This window comes from Prinia subflava, chromosome Z (assembly GCF_021018805.1).
Source record: "Prinia subflava isolate CZ2003 ecotype Zambia chromosome Z, Cam_Psub_1.2, whole genome shotgun sequence".
NCBI classification, from domain to species: Eukaryota; Metazoa; Chordata; class Aves; order Passeriformes; family Cisticolidae; genus Prinia; species Prinia subflava.
The window spans coordinates 45,099,024-45,123,780 of NC_086283.1; the positions used below are offsets into that span (position 1 = coordinate 45,099,024).

The 24,757-nt window shown below is 38.1% G+C and overlaps 1 long non-coding RNA gene across 1 annotated transcript in view; it reads left to right on the top strand.

Annotated features, from left to right (window-relative positions):
- The window catches only part of LOC134564684 (uncharacterized), a 48,755-nt gene extending 25,959 nt beyond the window's left edge, over positions 1–22,796 (top strand). Inside the window, exons 2-5 of the long non-coding RNA XR_010083610.1 lie at positions 13,549–13,629; positions 15,750–15,854; positions 16,668–16,765; positions 16,957–22,796. This is a non-coding gene — a long non-coding RNA (uncharacterized LOC134564684). The remainder of the gene's footprint in view (positions 1–13,548; positions 13,630–15,749; positions 15,855–16,667; positions 16,766–16,956) is intronic.
- The last annotated feature ends 1,961 nt before the right edge of the window (positions 22,797–24,757 follow it).

The following is a 24,757-nucleotide window of genomic DNA, read 5'->3' on the forward strand; positions in this document are numbered from 1 at the left end:
ATAACAATCCTCTGGGATCTGCCATTCAGACAGTTCTCAGCCCACCTCACTGTGCCCTCATCCAGGCCACACTTCCTGAGTTGGGCTGTGAGGTTGTTGTGGGAGACAGTGTCTAAAGCCTTGGGGAGGTCCAGGTGGAACAATATCCATTGCTGTCCCCTCATCCATCTCTCCAGGCAGCTGTTTCACTGTGGAAAGCAATCAGATTGGCCACGCATGGTGTCCCTTTGCTGAATCCATGTTGTCTCCATTCTGATCTCCTTCTTGTCATCCATGTGGATAGAGATGGCCTCCAGAATGTGGTGCTCCAGCACCTTTCCAGGGATTGAGGTGATGTGGACTGGCTGGTACTGCCCTGAGTCCACCTCCTTGCTCTTTGTGAAGACTGGGGTGATATTTGCTTCTTTCCAGTCCTCAGGCACCTCTCCTGATTCTCCATGACCTTTCAAAGATGATAATAAGTGGCCCATCCATGTTGTTCACCAGCTCTTTCAGCATTTTTGAATACATCCTGTCGGGACTCACGGAATGGTTGATGTCACGTTTGCTTAGGTGTTCTCCAGTCTAATAATCTTTAACCAAGTGAAAGTGCTCCTTCCAACATTCCTCTACCCTAATCTCCTGTTTCAGAGATTCCTGAGGGCTGGTCATGTCTATTCTATGATTTTTACTCTTAATATGCCATGATTTCAGGATGTATGGACTGATTAATTCTGTAGGATAGAAAATCTTCAACTAAACTTTTTTGTACTAAATGCTTTAATAAACATATAAATAAGGAATATGTCTTCTTTCTGATACTAAGAATCATGCTTGTGAGTACTGAAAATTTAGTGTCCCTTAATGGCATGCAGAATAGGAAGAATGACAGTATTGTCATATTAACATAGTAAAATAAAAATGAAGTACCCTATTGTCAGGTCTACATACAGGTAGGCATATCATAGAGTTAATTTGAGAGTATCTTGACAACTTTTTAAGGCTTATATACTGCAGAATGATATTTTCTATTACCTCAGATGCAGTATATTTTTTATTTTATTTTCTTAACTAAATTATCTTCATTTCAGGAATAAGAACAAGAAATTGCACTAGACACTAAAGAAATTCTGATAATGCTTTTCATCATCAACACTGTGCACTAATGACTGGCCTTTGTTTTGGAATTATCCTTTATCATCTTCAGGGGAAGCTCTTGAGGAGACTCAAGAAGGGCTCTGTCAGGACTTAATGGAATTTATGAAGAAGGAATTGGATGCTGATGGAGAGCAGAACTGGAAAGCGGAAAGGAAGAACAGGTTAGAACAGTGACTAGGATTGGACAACTGGTCTTGAGGCCAAGACTGGAGAAGGAGTCCTCCATACTGCTTCTTCACCCTGTTCCCATTTATGTGTTACAGGAAAGAGAGATTGCATCAGCAATAACCTGCTTAAGAGCACAACTCTATTTAACACCCTGTCCACCTGTTTAATGAATGAATCAAAAACCCAAGCAAAACAAAAGTCTGTGAGGTGAAACATGAGTTGTGCCATCAGCCATCTTTCGCTCATTAGGTGCGGAACCCATAACTAAAACTAGAATTAACAGGTTAAATTGTCTTAGAATTATTGTGATATTCTGCACAAGTAACAGCATTTTAAAAGCTTGTACTTTTTGCTGACAAGTTTAATGGTATTTACAGGGGATAGAAAAATGCAAATAAAAAGGGCAGAAAAATACCAAGTTCCTTTTTTACCAAGACCCATCTTTTTGCTTTCATCTAATCCTACTCTTTCTGGCTTTGAGTTTTATTCATTCCTCTTTTATGCATGCCTCTAAACAGCTGTCTATCTCTTCATCTGTAGAGTTTCCCCTCTGCTGCTGCTGCCTGAATTAAACTCAGAAGGAGCTACTTTGCATCTCTGAGTGATGCCTTCTTCCAAATTCTGCATATTCCTATCTATATCTCTTTCTCTTTAACTTGTTTTCTGTCTGACTTCTGTAATGTTTTCTTTTATCTTCCTTACAGTAGGTTCTATTTTAACCACTTATCTTTTCCTGCTTATGCAGAGAGAAGCATCTGACAATGCTGGACAGATACCCAGTATTCAGCTTACTGAATTCATTCAGTAATTTATTCTAGAGCTTACTGGCTCTAGAAATGCAAAAGGAGATGCTTTGCTTGGCCCAAGATTTGAGTATAATCTTTATTGAGATATTTATTAGGACTGCAAAGATAATTAACTAGTTAGTTAGGTTTAACAGTTTTTTTCTTTAAGAAGTGTCCACCAAGAACGTGCCAATCATGTCTGCTTCTGAAAGCTTATAAATTGCCACTGTTTGCAAGAAAATGATAGATTCCTTCTCTAAACCCTATGTGACTAAACCTTATTGCAGACAGAAAGAGTCTTCCCAAAAAATGAGTCTGATAGTGACATGTTATCCTGGATGGGTGGAAAGTATTAGGGCACAAATTTATTAGGGCACACAGTGAAGTGATATTTAAATACAGAACTAAATAATGCATTTTTGTAACAATAATTTATCTTTTGGCTTACTAAGAGCCTTTTAAAGAACAAAATTGTAGCATGTGCACATGTGTGTGCTTCTGGCCTTATAATGAACTCTAGTCTTTTTTTTTTTTTTATTCTGTGTGGTCTTCAGTGTACGTTTTCCTTTACTTGAGTGTATTGAGTACTGTGTAAACAAACACTCTTTTAAAAAAATGTTCTGAGAACTGTTACATTCTCAACTTTGTAACTGAACTTTGTCTTCTTGAGGCTGTAATATTGTTTGTGATGAGAGTCTATGCACGAACAAAAAATAAACCCAAACCAAAAGAACATAACAGCTTAACTGTGGTGACCACAGGCAGCTGTAACCCCAGTGGAAAGGCACTCCAAGTGCAGAGCACCTGTGGGCAGTCTGTGGTAAGACTTCTCTTGGAACATTTACATTACTCTGACTCAAATTCTCTCTCTTTTCCATGGGAAATTAATTTGTATAAGCTAAATGATGGCAGACATTTTGTATTTATCTAACAGGCACAAACTAGAAAGCATACCAAACAGGGAGAATGTATCAGGGTGCAGGGAGAGATGCTGCACACAGAGGATGTGTGCAGATCCTCTGCACACAGAAGATGTCACATCAAGCAGACAGAAGCAGCCCCTACCTAGGCTTCAGGCTGGGACCAGGGTGGGCAGGGCAATGCTGGGACATCAGCCCAGAGGCTGGGCAAGGGAGGATTGAGGAAGGCTGGTGACCAGCTCTGCTGCAGCATCACTGCGACACGAGCTGGTGGCCCTGGGATGGGATGGGTGGGTCTGGGATAGGATCCTGGGCATTGCACAGGTAGCAGAGAGGCACAACAGCAGGCTGAGCATTTCTGGTAAGGTCTGTCAGTGCCATCAGGGTCCTGAGAGAACAGAAAGTGGGCTTTAACTGTATTGTAAATAAAAATAAATACATACTAAAGTTTTTAGGGGGGGAACACATTCCAAAGGGATAATTTTTTTCAACCACTTTTCTTGTAACTACTGAATTTCAGAAGTGAAACTAAATGAAGTATATCAAAAGCCAGATAGAATCAGTTTTCACATAACTGATTTTACTCATTTAGGGAGCCATCCTGACCTTAAATTAGGAGTACATAAATAGGAACATGTATGAAGAGATCAGACAATCATACAATAAGTACTGTGTTAAATCTAATTATGTACCAAGTTTCTTAATTACAGGTTAGCCTTTCTTTACTGTGGGTCACAGTTCACAGTCAATGGTATACTGTGGAAAATTCCTATGCAAGTGGCAGACATACATCAAATTGTGCAATGGTGTCTAGAATTTTTCAGTATATGGTATTTACAAGAGAGCATTGAAATAAGAGCTTGTGCAATGTCTACGTTTATAAAACCTTAGTCACTATACAAAGAAAGAAATACCTGCTTTCTAGAAGTTTACGAGTTTGTCTTAGTTCTAATCATACAATGACAGAACAGCCCAGGCTGGGAGGGCCAAGGTCTCCTGATCATCATGGGAAAGGGAGGCTGGAATACAGAGCATCCTGTCCAATCATATCTTGAAAGAAACCTTCCAGGGATGGAGAATTCACCATGTCCCTGGGGAGGTTGTTCCATTGAACAATATATCACTGAAAAAAAAAATCTTCTGTCAAAATAAAGCCTCCCTCCATGCAATTTATATCTACTGACCCTTGTTTTCTCCATGAAGCTCCAGGAGAAGTGAGAGCCTCTGTCATCTCTGTAGCTGCCTTTAAAGTGGCCTTCTCTAAAACGTACAAAACTCATCACCATTCTGTGTCATACTGAATATAATCACAGAACAAGTGACATACATGCTTACTGATTATTATCTTGGCATACAAACATATCTACAATAAAACTAAATTCTGTCCTGATAAATTCCAAGAAAGAATTTTTTCTCTGTCTTGGTGAAACCAGTTTTATTTACTGCAAACAAGAGAAAAAAATTTGATAGTACAGAATATCCTCAATCAATAAAATAGGTTCCAAAACACTCAAAAGCTGATGTCTGAGTTATGCCTTGGACATTTTTAGATTAGTCCTAGATTATTATAGCTCCCCCCCAGCAAAATGAGACATTTATTTCTTTCATTATTTGAGCCACAGTGTCTTTCATTTTAAACTGGGGCAGGTGATTATTTTCTTCCTAGTGGTAGTGGTAAAATGATAGTTCATATGGCTTGATGATGGCTGTTTTACCCCATTTCTCTAAAGCTTCACAGAAGACATTAATCTTACATACAAAGTCATGTGCTGAGTTCCAGCAGAAAGTCTAGACTGAAAAACTTCTAGCTTATTTGTTTGTGTTTAGAAAATATCATTATTTTGATGAAATGGAATACTAATTTAAAAAGAAAAATCCCTGAAAGGAAAAGACTTAAAGTGTTTGTTTAAGATCAAGCACTTTAGCTAAGTGCTTTGCTGAATTAGGTCATGCAATAAGAAATGCAGATTAACTTGTGTCTATCACTAAGTGCTGAGAGAGTGAAGTAAATTTAACGTTCTCACATAGTGACATGTCTATGCTCAAGTTCTGATTTACTCATTACAGCAATGGACAAATATATAATACACTCAAAACAATCTTGAAGAAATAAGCTATATACCACCTACATGCCAAGAAAAATAATATTGGGCGTAGAACTGATCTATATGCATATGAATAAAATACAGACATCAGGCCTTAAACCTACTGTTGTAAAATGGTGTGTATCAACGCTTGACAAGGTAATTAGAAACTACTGATGGGGGTTTTGATTGCCCTCTATGCCTTGGCTTGACAACCTATGGTCTTGCTACAAAGACTCATCCTTTGGGAAAGGAAAACTATTTAACAGGGTTTTTTACATAATAAATAAGCAACAAATTATGTAGATAGAGTTCTTAAAATGCTTTGTTCTCACGTAAGTTCCAAAGGCAGATGTCACAAGCAGGAGAATTTACTGTATTGGTAGCACTGTACATACAATATTAGAAATTATTGCTTAGGAATCACATAGACTAATACATTTTTATTACTTCTCTGATACAAGTTTCCCAAGTAGAAAGCATGTCAGACAGATACATGGGAAATCGTTCTGGGAGCTATGTTGTATATGGAAAACACAGATTCCTGTGGGATGTCTTCAATAAAGTTAATTTACTTCCACAACAATAAGTTATATTTTAAACTTCAACAATTTCTTACTATTAAAACATGATGCTATTGATATGTGTTATTATCGAAGTCCACTGTGTTACTATCATTTCATGGTAAAACATGATGGAGGAAAAAAAATTTTGTAGAGCAATCTTCATATCTGTAATATCTTGAACTGAGAGAGAAAAGAGTGAAATTTATGGCATCCAAGTTCAGAGAAGAAAATGTTAAACTGTACACCATCTATCATGGTTAAAAAGAAAAAATCCAAGATCTGGGTCATAAAGATTGTAGTCTCTTTCATATGCTTGAAGTTAAGAATTATTAGTGTTCAAAACACCGCAACTCCTGTTACCTCTAGCAGCTGCAAATGCAGTTAATATTTAACCAATCTGTTTTCATTTCCTGGTCCAAGCAAACAGTCCAGTGTTTACAGCTTACAGTTTTAAAAGATTTTTGGCATAGATCATTGTTCTTTCTTCACAGTTTGCAGATGTTCATGCTGAGTTTTTCATTCTGTGAGGAAAATATAATTTATGAAATAACTCAGCAAATATATAAATAGATCATCATGCAAAAAACCACAAACAAACAACCTCCCCCAAAACAATAGACTTTCAGTAGAAGATGCTGATTCTAGCAAAATACTTCCATGAATACCATACTGTAAATAATCACCTTTGCTTTGATAGTCTGAAACACTATATCTACCTTTTAATTGCCATATCGTAGCATATTCTGATGAATTTATGCAGGCTTCAGTCATCCCACATTTTTAGCTATTCATCCCAGTTTATCCTTCATCTTCAGACTGAACTTCCATTTCTATTAGCAAGCTACTCTCAGTGTGGAATGTAACCATGATCCAATGACAGGTGTGATCTAAGCAGAACTTGACTTCAGTCATGTTTTTTATCTGGACTGTAAACTTCTTTAAATGTAGAGAAACAACTTAAAAACTTTTGTTGTCACCTCAATGCATTATAAAATTACTGGGTTATAGAACAGTTCCTTTGGAACGGACCTACAATTACCTAGTCCATCTCTGTGACAATATAAGGGCTGACCATAAGATGAAGCACATTATTAAGGGCATTGTCCAAATGCCTCTTAGATATTGACAGACTTGGGGTATTGACCACCTCTCCAGGTGGTCTATTCCAGTGTTTGATCAGTCACTCAGTACAGCCTGAAACTTCCCTGACACAGCTTTGAGCCATTTTTACATGTCACTGAAAACCAGGAAGAAGAGCTCAGCAAATCCTTCTCCAAAAGCACAAGAGAATAGCTTTGAAGGTGCACAATACCCCCTTTTGGAAATTGAAGTGATCATTAACTTAATCTAATAACTCAAATTGTCTATCCCACCTTCCCAGCTACCCTGGCATGAGGTGTGAGACTTTGCAAGTGGATCTGAAGAATGATCATGATGGTTTATCTAGCGTGGAAATGTCAAAGTTTAGTCAGCCCACTACACGCAGCATTAAAACTGCTTCCATGAAGAAAAAATAATGGATGGATCATTGTCACAGAAGACTCCTGAAAAACAGAGGACCCAATATGTACAACGGGCCCACTTCTTAACTTCCCTCATCCTTTGGGGCAGAGGTTAAAGATGTGAAGAGAAAGCTTCCTACCCTGGTATGGCATTAATTTTTAAATAGGCCATGATGAAAGAGATGTGAGGGCCTTGAGGTGATTGGTTAAGAGATCAGAAGCAAAAGTATGTTCTCCTCTATCCTTCCAGTTGCAGAGAATGATGAGAGAAGAGACAGGAAGAGCTACCAGATTGACACATGTCTTCAAGACTGGTGTCACTGGCAGAATTTTTGGTGGTTTTGATGGGTTTATTTATATGACACCAGGCCAGGTGGTGATACCTCTCTCAAAGATCTTTACACAGGAGTTAGCAAGGTTCAATGAGAGATCTTTAAACTAGGTTCAAAAGAGGAAAGGAATAAACCCCAAGCACAGGAGAGGCCTGGGGACAGCAAGCCAATGTTTGAGGGACTGTGTGCTAGTGAGTTCCTTCAGTCCGCACTCTCAGTGGAGGCAAAAGATGGAGACCCATGCAGCAGCGAAGACACAGGTGTTATTGATATGTTACAAACCACAGCACGAGAAGAATCACATAGAAATTATGCCTTCTGCACCCAAAAAGATAGAGGGGGGATTAATAGTCCAAGTGCATTTATACCAATGTGTGCAGCATGGGCAAGAGAGAAGATGGAAGCCACTGTACAGCACAAAAGTTATGCCATAGCTGCCACCACAGAAACATGGGGCCTTGCTCAACTGCTGCAGTGGGTCACTCTAAACACTTCAGAAAGGATAAGCAAGGCAAATGTGAGGCAGCCCTATATATTAGGAAGTGCTTCAAATGTCTAGAGCTCATTGATAGGGTGATGATAGGGTCAAGTGTTCATGCATAAGCATTGGAGAGAAGGCCAACAAGACAGATATCCTGGCAGGAATATGTTATAGACCACCCGAACAGGATGAAGAGGCAGATGAAATATTCTACAAGCAGCTGGGAAAAGCCATAAAATCACTGACTCTTGTTCCCATAGGGGCCTCTGACATAACAGATACCTGCTGGAAATACAACACAGCAGTAAAGGGAACAGCCCAGGAGGTTTCTGAACTGAGTGGAACGTGCCTTGATATTACTGACACAATGGGTGAGGAAGCCAGCCAAGGTGCCCACCTTGGCTTGTAAACAGAGGATTAGGGGGAGATGTGGTGGTCAGAGGCCATTTTGAGCACAGAGACCACGAGAGCTTTCTGTTCTCAGAGCTGTAAGGAGGGCAGTCAGCAGAGCTGCCAGAACTGCTGCCTGGGACTTCCAGGGGGCAGACTTTGGCCTGTTTACAGGGCTGGTTGATAGCCTTCCTTGGGATGTGGTCCCAAGAGGACAAGGGAGTGCAGGAAGGCTGATCATTGTTCAAGAAAACAATCTTAAAGGTGCAGGAGCAGGCTGTCCCCATGTGCTGAAAGAAGAGCTGTCTGGGAAGAAGACTGGCTTGGCTAAACAGAGCTTAGGCTGAACTCAGGAGGAAAAGGAGAGTTTATGACCTTTGGAAGAAGGGACAAGCAGCTAAGCAGGACTAAAAATATGGCTGTCATGAATTATGCAGGGAGAAAATTAGAAGGGCCAAAGACCAACTAGAACTGCCATAAAAGACAACCAAAATTTCTTCTACAACACACCCATTCACTACAAAAGAGGGCCAAGAAGTATGTCCATCTGCTATTGGTTGTTGAAGGGGGCCAGGTGGTATAACAGAATGACAAGGGATTAGGAAAACGCTGAGGTATTGAATGCCTTCTTTTCCTTAGTCTTTAACAGCAAGATCAGTTGTCCTCGAGGTACCCAGCCCCCTGGGTGGAAGATGGGAATTGAGCAGAATGAAGCCCCCATACTCCAAGGGGAAATTGACCTAGTGACCTGGTGTACTTCTTAACACACACGAGTCTCTGAGGCTGGATGGGATCCCTTCAGGGGTACTGAGGGTACTAATGGAAGTGCTCACAAGCCACTTTCCATCATTAACCAAATGTTCTGGCTAACTGGACAGGTACCAGGTGACTGGTAGTTTGGAAACTACCAGTTTCCAGGATTGGTAATCCTGATAGTGACAGGAAGTTTGGAAATGGGACACATTTACAAAAAGGACTGGAGAAAGGATCAAGGGAACTACAGGCCTGTCAGTCTGACCTCGATGCCAGGGATGGTCATGAAGCAGATCACCCTGAGTGCCACCACACAGCACATGCAGGACATCAAGGGGTCGGGCCCCACCAGCCCAGGTTTGTCAAACGCAGACACAACGTCCTGCTTCACCAACCTGATCTCCTTCTATGAGGAAGTGACCCATCTAGTGGATATGGAGAATTGACCCATCTTGTAGATGATCAATCACATGGACTTCAGCAAGGCCTTTGACACCATCTCCCACAGCAGTGTCCTGTAAAAGCTGCAGCCCAGGCTTGGACAGGAGCACCTTCACTGGGTTGAGAAGCGGCTGCACGGCCGGGCCCAGAGAGCAGTGGTCAATGGAGGTAAACATCCAGCTATCAGCACTGGACACCCCAGGGCTCAGCACTGGCCAGTCCTGTTTAATATCTTCATTCACGAGGAGATTGAGTGCCCCCTCAGTCAGTTTGCAGATGACACCAAGACTGGCAGAAGTGCTGATCTGCTGGGGCTTCAAAGGCTCTGCAGAGGGATCTGGACAGGCTAGATCAATGTGCCAGGAACAATGGTATGAGGTTCAAAAAGGCCAAGTGCCAGGTGCTGCCCTTGAGTCACATTAACCTCAAGCAGAACCACAGGCTGGGGCAGAGTGACTGGAAAACTGCTTGTCAGAAAAGGACCTGGGAGTGCTGGTGACAGTGGCTGAACATGAGCCAGTGTGTGCAGTGGCCAAGAAGGCAACAGCATCCTAGCTTGTATCAGCAATAGTGTGGCCAGCAGGACCAGGGCACTCATCATTCCTCCTGTTTTTGGCACTGGTGGGGTTGCATATCAAGCTGTGTGTTCAGTTTTGGGCCTCTCATTACAAGAAAGACATTGAATTGCTGGAGCATGTCCAGAGAAGGGCAACGGAGCTGGAGAATTTTTGGAGCACAAGTTCTGTGAGGAGTAGTTGAGGGAGCTGGGGGTGTTTAGCCTGGAGAAAAGGAGGCTCAGAGGAGACCTTACTGCTCTCTGCAACTGCCTGAGAGGAGGTTGTGGCAAGGTAGGGGTTGCTTTTCTCCAAGGCAACCAGCGACAGGACAGGGGAAAACCCTGAAGTTGCTCCACAGGAAGTGTATATGAGACTTGAGAAAAACCCTTTCTTCATGGAAAGGGTTATGAAGCATTACAACAGGCTGCTGAGGGAAGTGGTTGACTTACCATCTCTGGAGGTATTTGAAAGATGTGGTTAGGGACATGGCTTAGGAAACGTGGCAGTGATGGGTCAGACTAGATAAACTTAAAGGCTTTTCCAGCCTAAAATGATTCCATTATTTTTTAATACTGGGTAATTCCTAAACAGTGTAAGAATTCCATTTTCATCTTTCTGTGTTCCAATGATGGTCAAAATTAGGAAGGAATTTGTTTTTGACGGAGTGATACAACACTCCAGTAGCAACATTTTTTTTTTAATTAAATTAAATTTATTAAGTATTTTGTTTTATTCTAATTTAAAATAAAAAATAAGAAATTTAATTTAATAAAAATAAAATAAATTGAAAATATTATTTTATCCAATGAAATGCATTCCTCTTTCATAATAAAATTCAGAAACATATCCAATTTCAGACAATGTCCTTAAAAGGAGCGAGGAAATACTGTACCTTAGGTCAATTTTGGCTAGGCTGTAGCATGTAATCTTCTCCCTTCCTGGAGCCCTCCAGACTACAAAACCATAAAATATGATACCCAGCATCAGGTGGTCGGTCTCTCAGGTTCCGTGTCCTATCATCTGTAAAAGCAGTTATTGCTGAACTGCAGAAACACAGAACAAGGCCCATTCTACACAAAACAGCTGATGGTCCCCTAACTTCCACTGGATACCAATTCAGTTCTGAAATACAGAATTTCTAAGGCAACTAGTCCAGATCCACATGAAATTTGACTGCCATAGGGTTAGGAGACAACACTGTGGTTGGGGTTTTGGAAGAGTATTCCTCAATTTAGTTCTCCCACCAAAACCACGCTGACACTCACTCCCCCTCCCACACCCCTCTTGCCCCTATGGGTGGCCAGAGAGGAGACCTGGAGGCAAAAAAGACAAGGATCATGGGTTGAGGTAAGAACAATTTACTGGAAAATGTAATGAGATAAGAAAACAAACAGTAACAGCAATAACAAAAATAAAAAAAATGTAAAAAGAGCAGGACATTTACATGCAAAATGCTCGCCAGGCCTGGGGAAATATAACAATGACAAATGGACCCTGTGCAAGCCACACTTGTTCCCCTTATCAGTGATACCCTTTTTTCCTGAAGTGAGAGAACCTTTCCCTCACCCCAGCAGTGATGTAAGATGGTACCAAACAACCTGAGGGTCTTGGCCCTGGCAACATGACTTCAGGCCCCTCCTCCTCTTGGCTGCTGTGAAAAATTAACCTGTCCTTGGCCGAAACCAGGACACACCATTGTTACTTAATGCGAAAACGCAATTTGTTTCGCCCCCACCATTAAATTTTTTATAAACTTTCATCAGATATCCATATATGATGTAGAGTTCTGTGTTCTGTGAATATATAGGATTTTCAGACTAGAAGACCACAGACTAGAGCCACATTGCCAAATAAAGAAAATGTAGGCCCATAGTGTATGGTTGTGCAGCCACTCCTGTCTGACCTAAGTCACAATCTTAATAAAGATACGTAACATCTCAAAATATTTTTCCATTACTCATCAAAATATTAAAGGAATTATAATGTGAATTATAACTAATGTAGTTCAGAATTCCTGCAAAAACTATAAATGTATTCTTGGTAGGCTGTAGGCTGGAAATTGTTTTCTAAAATGCCTGTTTGGTTTATTTTCACTGGTATTTTGTTGAAGAAAAAGGAAGGCAAATCTTCTTCACTATCCCACTGTAGGAGGAAAAGAAATAAAAGTGTGCATTCCTGACATAGACCTTCTGTAATGCAGGAGGTTCCCATACTCTGCTGCTTTGAGTGGGAGGTTGGATTAAGTTGGAATTCCTACCTGAGTCACACACTTCCACCCTCTGATCTACTGGTAAGAGCTGTAGTGTTTCCCTCAGGCTCTGCTTAGCTCTTTCCTTCCATTTACAAATCTTTAATTCCATAGGCAGTGCGGCTGAATTTTGGAGGAAGTGGTCACTGAAAATTAAACTCTTAAAAGCCCTGACCAAAGAAGCAGGAGCAGGGAGCTCCACTCAGGTTTTGGTTGTGTTGAAGATGAAGCAGTCCTTTTCACAATGGAGAAGTGAAGCTGACTGCAGAAAACCCCAAATTTTTGTCCTAAGGAGATTGCCTTTGCCTTGATTTAACAATAACATCTTCATGATTCAGTCCCTCCAGGCGCCAGCTGCTCCTCTGAAGTAAGGGTTTGATACCCCCATCACCTGAGACTCCTTCTTCTTCCTTTAAGTGCTGCCTGAAGCCTCCTTTGACAATTGTCTGCACTGAATTGTACTCCAAAGCACAGAGAAACTGGCATCCAAATTCACAGTCTGAAGCCCGGTTCAGGGTTAAAATAGTTAGATCTGGCAGTTTGTGGCGTTCTATGTGTCAGGAGCTTTCTATCATTATTCTAGTGCAGTAGAGCTGCTACATTAAACACATGTATGAGGCAAAGGATCACTTACCTGGGCACTCCTTAAGAGTCTTGTGTGCATCTGACTGTGAGTCCACATGAGTGCCAGAGTCATACAGACAAGAAGGGTGAGGCAGGAAATTGGGAATAAGCAGACTGGACTTTCAGTAGAGTTTAAATTGACTGCGCTGGCTGCACTCCATTTCTGTATTTTGTTAGGCCTGCAAATATATCCCTGAAAAGTTGCTGTCCTTTTCAGCCACACTGACTTACTATTAAAAATATGCACTGCTGTGGGATAAAATGTATACAGTGGGTATCTAAGCATACAGATCTTCTGAGTACAGTGATGAGGGTTGTACCTCAGAACACAGCAGCCTGTAAAGGTTTATGACATGTCTTTATGGTATGGCTTGGCTACTAGAGATTTTTCACCAGAATCTCTGCCTCCAGCAGTATCTCCAGTTATGACAGGAACTTCAGCCTAAGCAACAAGTGTTTCCAGGTAATCTGCCAGAAGATACTATATGTGAGTATTTCTCATCACTGAAAGATATGGTTTACATGAATTGATACTGTTCTCTCTCATTTTGTCCTGACAGAGTACAGAGGAAAATAGCATTTTCTGCCTCTCCTTTTGGGTACATACATGCTGTGCTGATTCAGTTGGGTCCTATGGAGAGGTAAAACAATTAGATACCTCTTAGCACAAGCTTGAATAATTATCCTGATACAATCTGTGGCTATCTAAAATTTTCCATGTTCACCAGATGACTTTCTGATTGCTATGATGAAATATTTTACCCAAAGTTTTGCTTTAGAAACGTAGGGGAAAATTTTGTGTATACAGGATAAACAAAACATTTAAAAATAAATTTCCTAGAAAATCAGCTTGCTGCCTCTGTGAACAGAAATATATTAAGAGAAAGGTAAAAAGGCCATCTCCAGTGCAACACAGAAGGACAGACTTTGTACTGGTATTTTTCAAAATCCAGAGGATTTTTACATGCTGGTGGCAGCACAGCTCTAATGGTCTTATGAAAACAGAGCACTTAAAAGACACTGAAGACTGTGTAGTGAAAGTACTAAATTTTAATATTCCTCACCTCTTGCCAATCTCAGCCCCTTTGAGGGCTAGCAGTGGTCTAGTGTCTTGCTCCTTGTCATACAATGGCTAGAGGAAATCTCTGCCAGGCATCTTTGCAGGTTTCTGCTTTTATGAAAAAGAGACAGAAAAAGAGACCTGGCATTTTAAGAGCCACAAAACTATTATGGATTCTTTCACAAAGATCTCTCCATATCTGTGAGATTCTGTGAATGTAGACAGTTCTCTTTGGCCAGGAATTTTCAGGTAAATCTGAAAATGTTAGAATTAAATAAAAACAGTTTTAAAATGATGTAATAGTTTGAAGTTCTTGTTTAGACTTATTCAGTGAAAATTTAACCTTTGGAAAAAAACTTCAGAATTTCCCCAACATTATTTTAATATTTAGTTTATAAGACAATATACTCTACTTCTTATATGCTTATGCACAATATTGGTTATACTTATAATGCAGTCATTTATCCTTAACAGTGTATTTTATGTGGAAAGTCCTGCAATGAAACTGTCCATTTTTCTCATAAAATAAAAAAAAGTTCATGCTTTGACAAAGATTAAATCATCCTTCAGTGCTTATCTGTGTGCTGTATTTGTGAATATGAATAGGTCGTTGTCTTCAAAGTTACTGTTCATGCATGAAAAATTCAACATATGCATGAGCTTATATAGGAACTTGATGTTAAAAAAGTGTTAGGAATGTATTGTGCTTGTATTACAATGTCAGTGTCTCCAGGATAGAATCTGAGAGCATTTCTGTTGCTATGAGGAGCATTCACTCCCTGCCTCTTATCCTGCAATAGTTGTATGCTTATGCAGAAGACAACCTGTAATGTAGTCAAACTTTTAATTTTCATGAAAATCAAAATAACTTACACAGAAGTGATATATACTACAATATAAAAATGTTAGAAGTCATTAAATGTTAATTCTCTTATTTCAAAAATCCTCTACTGCACACTTGAGGTGGTAGCTACATGTTCTCTTTTTTACTGAAAACTTTCATTTTCTTCAATTAAGTCAGTCCTTTATATGATCTGAAGGTGATCACTGAATGCAGTTGAATTTTGATTAATAACTACATTTTATACAAAATTCCTAATTTTGGGCCATGTGTTGTTAAAAAAACTGATGTTTTTTAAGTTTGAGGTGACATTTTTGGATTCTGTGCACCCACTAAGTGAGACAGCAAAACCAGAGGCACTGAAAACAAAAAGCTGAAAATCACTTGTTAGATTAGTCTACACTTGGACTTTGCTTGTAAGAATCATTCTATACTGAAACACTACATAGCAGAAGCATATTGCACAGTCATGGCAGATAATTTCATTAGTATAAGGATTAATTCCAGTATTACAGGCAATTTGGATGGGTGCTATGGTATATTGATTTTTAAAAAGGGGCTGATGTTCCTCATATCTGACAGAGTTTGGGGTCTTCCACAGCAGTTCCTAGACCATTGTTACATCTAAATATATTAGATATGATCTTCTTCAGCTCTAACTAGCTGACTACCCTTAACTGTAATAATCTCTTTCTATCAGTGTTTTGTAATGCTTTGGAACATAACTTTGTGGAGACCTAGTGCCAGTTCTCCTTCCAACACATTCAGCTTCTATTGACTTCAGTGGGAAATGAAAGGCAACAACTTTGCTAAGAATGGAAGTTGTAAACATTACTTACCACTTTTTTCTGCTCATACAGTTCTACGGGACACATTAAGACACAGAGGACTGCGGTTCTCAAAGCGAAAAGAAAACTAAGTGTTCAAAGGCAAATACTGCCTGCCTGGCTCTTTCAAATCACTAGGTAAAATTCTGGTTTTGGTATAATCATAATTATAGGATTGCTTTCCATTTATGTGGGAGTATGGGAAACAGGAATTTGTTCCACAGAGATTACTTTATAGGCTGATATAGCAACACATCAAGATTAGTAGAGCTAGAAAAATTTGGCTCACAAGGGAAAAACGCTCAGGATTTATAGCCTGACTGAGAAAAGTAAGAGTGCATAGAAAGTCTGATTACATTACAAAAAAGATGTTAAAAGTATTGTAATTTCTGGTTTTCTGTTTTAATATATACAAAGCAATAAAAATCCTATGCTAAATAGAAAGTAAAGTGAATGTTACTAAAATAATTACTTTGTCCTAAAGCAAATACATTTATGACAATGGAGAGGATGTATCAAACCACTGTTTACACTGTCTCTCAGGTCCCATAGTAAAATGCCTTACGGAGAAAGCTTAATGATGGAATGTAAGTTTCAATATAATTCTTCAGCTATTCAACAAGGTCTGTCATCATTCATATTTCATAACTGCAGTAAAATTAACTGATAGCCATATTCATCTGGGCCCTATCCTGGAAAGTTTTAATCATCCTGAATTTTTGCTTTTTCATGAGGTCATTGGGAGTCTAGAGTTAGCTGAGCATTTTGCAATCAAAATAAGAGGAGAAAAGTAGGTCTTTCCTCACTTCTCATGACCAATGGCCAATAACATGAGACTGATCCTATCATCATTAAATTAAGTCCAAGACAGATCAGTATGAAACATGGTGCCAGTAAAATTTGCTCAGCTTTAGATGATTTGCATCTGTTTTTCTAAAATTAATTTTTCAGGTCTCTTGGATAAACAGCAAGTATAAAAGAAGCTTGTTTTCTGTGTCCCGCTGGAAAAGAATCAAAAAGAATCATCTATGTGAACTGCTGTTACAATGGTAAAAAGTTTCTAAACATACATTTTTTGCAAAATATTTATTTAATCTCTGGGAAAAAAAAAATTAGGATTATCTTAATCTTTACATCAGTTCTTATTTTAAAGCGAAAAAAAGATTGTCTGCTTTGGGAGGATAATAAATTTGACAATTTTCATCTGTCTAATAGATGTAAATTTTCTCTTTTCTTTTAGTGCTCTGAAGGAACAATATCACAGCTGGACATATTTTCTGAGGACTGTAAATTCTTTACTGAGGAATCTAGGGCTGTAACCTTGTTATTTCTTTGCTTCAGCTGGAATATTCCACCCTACTGACACAAGCTTCTTTCCACTTGTCACTCAGCCAGTCACACCTCACAGCCAACAAGGTCCCTTGTTCAAGATCTTTGTCTCAAGTAACCTCCTTACTCAAACCCTGAATGGTACCATTGAAATGTCCCAATGCAAATGGGCCATTTCTTTATTTAATGGTCTATCCCCTTGCCTCTCACATCTCTGATTATGAACATCATCTTCATTTCATACAGTGTGAAAAGAAACAAGTGTTTCCATAGATTTCACTCTGACATTTTCCTAAGAATCTTGATTTCTTTGAGGGTCAAACTCCCTTTGAATGATGTTTTGATGGATCATTAAGAGAAGAGTCTAAAATCTTATTCTGTTGCACTGATTAATTCGGTATCTATCAGAGAAAACTGCAAATCATTGCATAATGTCTCAAAAATATGAGAATATTATAATCTTACAATTAAAAAATATTTAACAGAGAAGATGAATGTTTACCTGAAGTCTGAGCCTACTTTCACAAAATTTAGATTCCTAAGTCATCCATTTTGTCTATAAAGTTACTAATGTGAAAAAAAATACTGCTGTCACAAGAGCTCTACTAACAACTTTACCATTAACATTCTTATTATTTCCTTACAAAATAATTTGTTAACAGTGTCCAAGTTTTTGCCCCCTGTATCTATTCAAAGTCTTAGACATGAATAGAAAAGCAACACCAAACTCAATTACTCTCTTGCAATCCAAGCACCTTATCTCTGAAAATGGCTGTACTTTGAAGTCCAGAAAGGCAGTAAATGCATCATATTTATAACCAGAGTAACCTGGTTTTGCAGAGATGCAATGAGGTACTAGTCAAATAAAAACTCACAGGATGGAAATAGCATAAACTCAAAGGAAAACAATCAGGTAGCAGATATCTGTACACTAATATGTATCCAAACAGAATTTATGATTAGTTATGATAGTTTGTTCATTTGATGATTCTCAAAGCCTTCTTTATTTTGTAGCTTCTAACAAACTTTAAAAAAATTTCTTGGGGCCTTTCTCTAAATAAGTCATTTCTTTCTGGGAAAAATGAAGAAAAATGGTACCTGGTACAAATACTACAATCAAGAGAAATATTACTCGTATAGCCCAACTGTGATGTTCTTTCACTGTTTTATACAGCTTTTATCTTTCCTTGATAAAAAAAAATCTCTTAAATGAACATTATTCCAACCTGGTGCAACTCCAAAAAAAAAATAAAAACAGTGAAAGAAAAAGATACTAGTTGAATTTACATACCTAATAGTCTACCTTCATCCATTCTTTAAAAAATACAAGTGTTAGCCCCTGCTGTAGCATAATCATTATGGTATTTTAGTCACCTTGACCCATTTACTTAATTTAGATATGTCTTATTAGCATTAGAACTTCCATACTAAAATACTGTTTTATCGTTATCAACAGCTGTCTTGGGTTGCAATATGTAACCAAAAATGTGTATTCTATCTCCATCTGTTGAAACCAGTTGGGGAGGTGTTATTTCTTTATCTCTTATATAATACATTCTTCGTAACTCCAGGACGGAAGAAAGTGGATGCCTTCTGATAATGGGCCAACTGTTAAAACCAGGTGGAGCAATGTCCCTCTTCTCTTCCATGATCCATCCTCCCTCCAGAGGGATACCTGCTTTTAATGGACCATTAAGGCTCACCAGTGACTGACACATTGCATCCTCCCATTGTGAGATGCTCCACCCAGTGGGGAGGAGCCAACCATTCCCACCTGGATAAAGACTGAGACCCAGGGACACCAAGGCAGCCTGTGTTCCACTGGATTCCCAGAGGGAGACCGGACCCATCTCACCACCACTGGACCCTTCCACGGATTGTCTCTACTCTAACAGAACCACATCTGTCATGCCAGGAAGATTTATTTGGACTGCTTCCAACACCCTGACCAACAGGGTGTCAGGTCATATTTCTGACTCTGTCAGGGTTTCTAAGATTTTGTTTGTTTGTTTGCTTGCTCAGTGTTTTGGTGGGTTTTTTTGGTACTACTACATTTGTATTTTTAATAGCAAAGAACAAGTAAGTAACAGTTCTAGTAAAGAACTATTATTCCCATTCCCATATCTTTGTCTGAAAGCTGTTAATTGCTTTCAGACAAAGAGATATTCAAGAGATTATAATAATTTGGAGGGAGAGGGTTCACATTCTCCATTCCAAGGGAAGCTCCAGCTTTCCCTGGCAGACACCTGTCTCTCCAAACCAAGAAAACAGCCAAGAGCAGGAGCAAAGAGTCAAATAAATTATCGCTAGCTCTTAACATTTCAATCCATTATGATGCAGATGAATGAAATGTTAAATGTCATAATGCTTGTAAAAATACTGTCTAGCCGTAGCCTGCTGCACAATAAGGCTCCTCCCAGTCCATATTGGTAAAGCTATACAGATAATAGAAATGACATGAAAGAAAATTCTATATTTGAGTAGAATCCACTGTCTAAGAGAGCAATCCTCTTTTTTTTTTTTCTATCCCTCCTCATCAAATAGGTGGAGTAATTTCAAATAACTCCCTTATGAACTATAAGCTTGAGTGGGAGCAAGGAGTACAGAAATAATCTCCCTGCACAATATGACCCCCCTTCTAACTTCAAGATTGCATGGTCCCTATAATAAGATGGCATTCAACCCCCTCAGACTCATTGCCTAGGTCTCTTTAGATCAGTGGCTGCTGGTTCTATTGACTGGTGCCAAAGTATGTGTGGCAGTTTTCCTAATAGACTCAAATATCTGCCAGGGACTGAGCTGAGGACACTAAACTAATTTCATGTTGGAGTTCAGGTTTAAGTAATTTTTAAACAACAAAAACATACTTCATGCATTTTCTCTCCAAGAGAAGAAAACAACCCCAAACCCATGAGAGGCTAAAGCAGAATATGTTTCTATAACATAAGGATATAAGGTAATCTTAAATATGATAAATGTATGATCTGCCTATGACTTGCTGTCAATTATAGAATTTATCCCATATCAGATGAAACAAGTTTAATAAACCACTTAAGTGTTATAAGGTATGCTTTCTACCAACATGAATTATGTATCTATCTGCAACCAAATGTATGTTTTCTATCATTCCGAATATTAAATACAAAAACTATGTTTAAATAATGTGAAGGGTCTGATTTAAAGCAACAAAAGCTAATAAATTCAAAGTTTATGCTGGCACTCTATCCTTAACTCACACAAATTGTTTCAAACAGGTATAATGGCATGAATTACACCCCTCTTACATTTATGTTTCTACTACCATATTTGAATTTTCTGAGTTCTGCTCGCACAAGTCTCTCCATGAGTGTCTTTAAATAGAGTTCTAAAATGTAATTTATTAGCTTTGTTTCTATTTTTTAAGGCAAAAATATGCCTTGTGGACATTTTTAAAAGGCACTCCTTTTTGGTCTGAGGATGGAATAGTTCCTTAGGAACAGTTTTAGTGTGTCTGATACACGATCTGAATGCCTAAAATATGTATGAATTACTATTACCTTTGTATTATTTGCAGAAGAGATTGTATTGGGTCCCTTGGAACTTTTCTGATCTCTTGGGTTACCATGGATCTGGACATATATTTAGTATGCTCATTAAATAATAATTGTTATTATTTGTAAAAAATTTTAGAGTCTCGGTGATATAGACAATAGCAAAGTGAATACCTTCAGTGTTTGTTCAAATAATGTGTTGGGTTTTAGCTGCTTTGCTGTGTCTATCTTTTTATATGTGATCACATAACTGTGAATAGGATGTCATAAACCATAAGTAAATTCTACCCAAATGGGATCCACCTAAGAATTGTATGTAAGAATATCTGGGGGGGAAAAAAACCCAGATGGTTAGAATGGTTCACACAAAGAAAAGTGTGTTTTTTATATTTGTGGCAAGGCAGTTAGCCAAGAAGTACTTGTAAGTCCTTGGTGAAAGGCTGAGAATGAAGCAAGATGGCATTCAACAGTTTTCTATCTCAGTACAGCACATAAATGCATATGTTGACATGTAGGCACAGATAACACAGACTTAAAATGCCATCTCAGTTGTAAGTTCCTCCAGAGAGGAGCATGACTTATAGTTAGGTTGGCAGCATAGAATGTATCTATTTATCAAATAGGAAAAGTTCTGTAGGATAGTCTAAAAAGAATCTCAGACTTTGAAACTAAGTTCTAAGATTCAAAATTGATTCCAATGTTTTGGGAAAGTCACTAAATAGTGTTCTCTAAAATTTCTCATCTGCAATACAGGAATACTCTATTAGGAGAATCTCTAAGTTTTGTTTGTTATTGCTGCTATAGTACAGAAAAAATATATACTACATGTATACAAAATCCTAGTGACATATACTTATTACTTATCTGTTTGTATGTATGTAAAGAGGGTATTTTTAAGTTTTTATTTTGGACAGCTTTTTCTAACATTCCCATTTTTTTTTCTAACTACCTGAATCACTGATGAGTGCTCTATGTGCGTTTATTCAGTGAATTTGAACTGAACTATTATGGTGCTAGACTGCAAATCTGTTAACTAAAGAAACTCCTTAAAATTAATCTAGTAGGCAACCACTTTCTAGTACATGTTCAGAAAAAGCCACTTAATATTTCTCTTCAATTTAGTTATACATCAAGTATGATTTTCACCTTGGACATTTTTCTTCTTCACCTTAAAGTGAGAGAATAAAAAAGCACTAGTAAATGTGGAGTGTCTCAACACACATTTTCATATTGTTAATCAAAATCAGTTTTATTTTGTTGTTCTGAAGTCTGCACGTCTGAAATACATGTAACTAAACTATATGAATTTACATTCCTAAACAAGTTTTACGTATCATAAAGTGTAAAGGTGCATGCTCTTCTAGATCTGGCTCATGAATGCTAATTCTTAAGATTCCTATGATTTAAGACTCTTCTATAATCATCAGATGTAGTACACACAATGTCTGAGGAAGTTGTTAGAGACCACATCACAGCCAATTGTCATAGGAAATACCAAATAAAATGAATAAACTAAACAGAAGAACACTCTTTGTATGAAAACGATGGAATTTATTTTGTATGGAAGTTGGAAGGGCCTTGGAAAAGTCTCTGTCTCTTGCACTGCAGCTGTTTTGACTTACATGGATTTAGTGTACAGATGCTATTTCACATTAAGTTCAGAGGGTCATCGATATCAATTGACAATTTAATTCCTATTGCATTAACACTGTGGTGTTTGTGGCTATATCAGATGCTCTTCATGAAAAGAATAATTATTTAGATCACAGATTAACTGTGGTTTTGAGTGCAGTCCATAACCTAGTGCTAATGTTTCACTTGAAAAAGACTAAATTATAAAATATTTAAAGTGAAAGCCTACCTACTGGTGCTTTTTCCACTTGGAGCATGAGGATCTACCAATGTATCTACTTGGCTAATGTAATTTCATAATTATGTGCTACTGCTGTATGTATAGAAATCATTCATAAACATATGCCCACACAGAAAAAGCCAATAAGGTTGGGCAGCTATTTTTAGTTGATTATAAGCCATATGCACATATGTATGTATGATACTATACAGTTTAGAACAAAGTGTGTGTTTATGACTATATGAGCATCTCTCTAAAAGAAGTCAGACGAGAAAGGAAGAATCTCTAATACAGAAATGGACAGATACTGAATGCAAAAGGTATGTAAACAAAAAAACTTCACCGTTTTATAGCAAAAGAAAGTGCAATAAAGAGCAGGAAAATGATGGTGGTTACTGTGATTTTATTTAATGTGAGTAATTTATGTCTCAGGCATTTATAAATTTCCTATTTAATCTTTAAAGAAACATGAAAAGAAAGATCTGTATTTAGCTCTGAATGGCACAACTCAGTCTTCAGAATGGGACAGGATGGGAGAAGTTCTTTTACTGCTGCAGCTGATTGTCAATGGAGATTTATGTTTTAGCAAAGAGTGATCAGAAGCAGAGGTAAAAAAGAAACAATGAGTATTTGTTCTGTATTTTATGATGCAGAAAAAAAAATTCAGGAAAAAATTTATTCTAATTCTTGTGGGTCTTTCAAACTTATGTGTTTCAGTTAAAAGGTTAAAGAAATTATTACATCAATAGAACCATAAGTCGAGAAGTTAAACAACTGAAGGAAGGAATATCTTCTAATCTTACAAATACTGCCTATTCATGCATACCTTTAAACAAGTAAGGTTTAGAAGTCATATCTTTAAAAAGCCTCCAGTGAGCAGCTTTTGTTTGAAAAAATTCTATATAGACATTGTGATTACTCAACATTCCTGAAATACAGATCACCTTATTTTACATACATAAGATGAAGGCCAGTAATCTGAATACTTGGGATTTTTCTTAGATCTGAATCTCTTTGGTTTCTAAAATGAAGAGTGATTGATCTGATCAAAGATTTTAAAAATCTTTATCTTTTTGTTCTATTGACCAGATGACCCTGAAGTTGTGAAATATAAATCAGGGAGAGGAGCTCTAAGAAGGACATAATTTAAGCTCCTGAGATGCTCTATGAGATATGCAGATGCAGCACTGCTGTAGAATTCAAGGCAGCTGGAATTTGGATACTCAGATCTAGAAAGTCTTCACGATGAGGTGCTGTGTGTACAAAATGTGCTAGTGAACTGACAGCCTATCCAGATTTAGGAAAGCGCAAAAAAGTATTGATATAGTTTATGGCTCCAAGTGTAGAAATCTTAAAACAAAGAAAATCCATGTTGTAAGGGATTCTAGTTGAGTACTTGGAAATGATAGGGTGCTAGTTGCCATTGCACTTATTGGCCTATCTCCATTTCAGTTATATGCCCTGTCCCTTCTCAAGCTTCATCCAGCCTCCTTTCTTACTCTAGGCTCCTCTTGTCTCTAATAACTCTCAGTTCAGTTAATAGGATTAATTTTCCCATTCAGGAAAACTGGTTACTGGTTGAGAGCAAGATTATGAAACTTTACCCCGGCCTTTTAAAATGAAGGAAAAACTCCATTCTACACAGTCCAGCTGAAAACATGAAATTCCAGTTGAACTGATGGAACTATGGCATTGCTTGATGATCTGTACTATTGAAGAGCTTGGTTTTTCATTTTAATTTTTTAGAATATGGCGTTCCTGATGGATATCATTAGGAAATACACTTCTGATCATTTTCATAGTCCTTAATATTTGGCTAGGAATCCTTTACCTGTATCTGCCTTTTTAGTCTTGGGATAATCAAGAGTAAAAAAGAACGACTTTCTATATTCAGGTTTCAGAAGTGGAAACTCTTATTCAGAAACATTTGGAAATTGTTTCAGCAACTGAGGTCTTGTGTGGTGTAGAACACACCAGGTATGATTATGTGAAAGACTTTTTCTGTAGTCTGGGTAGGATTTTGTGGCTGATGGTGCTGAGTGAAAGAAGGGTTAAGCACCACATTGCTGTGCAGTGAACTGGACAAGAAAGACTCTTGGTTTCATTTCTGAAGGAATTACAAGTAGGTGCACTTGTTACTGCGTGTTGTTAAGACCAGATATGAAACAGAAAAGTGAAAAAATATATTAATATCTCAGAAAGGCAGAAAGTTTGCCTGTTACTCTCTCCAATGCAGTAAACAGATACTTTTTTTTCACCCTAATCTCTCCTTGGACACTTCAGCCTTCTTTCAATCAAGTGCTGGTGTAGCTCAACTGTTACAGCTTCGT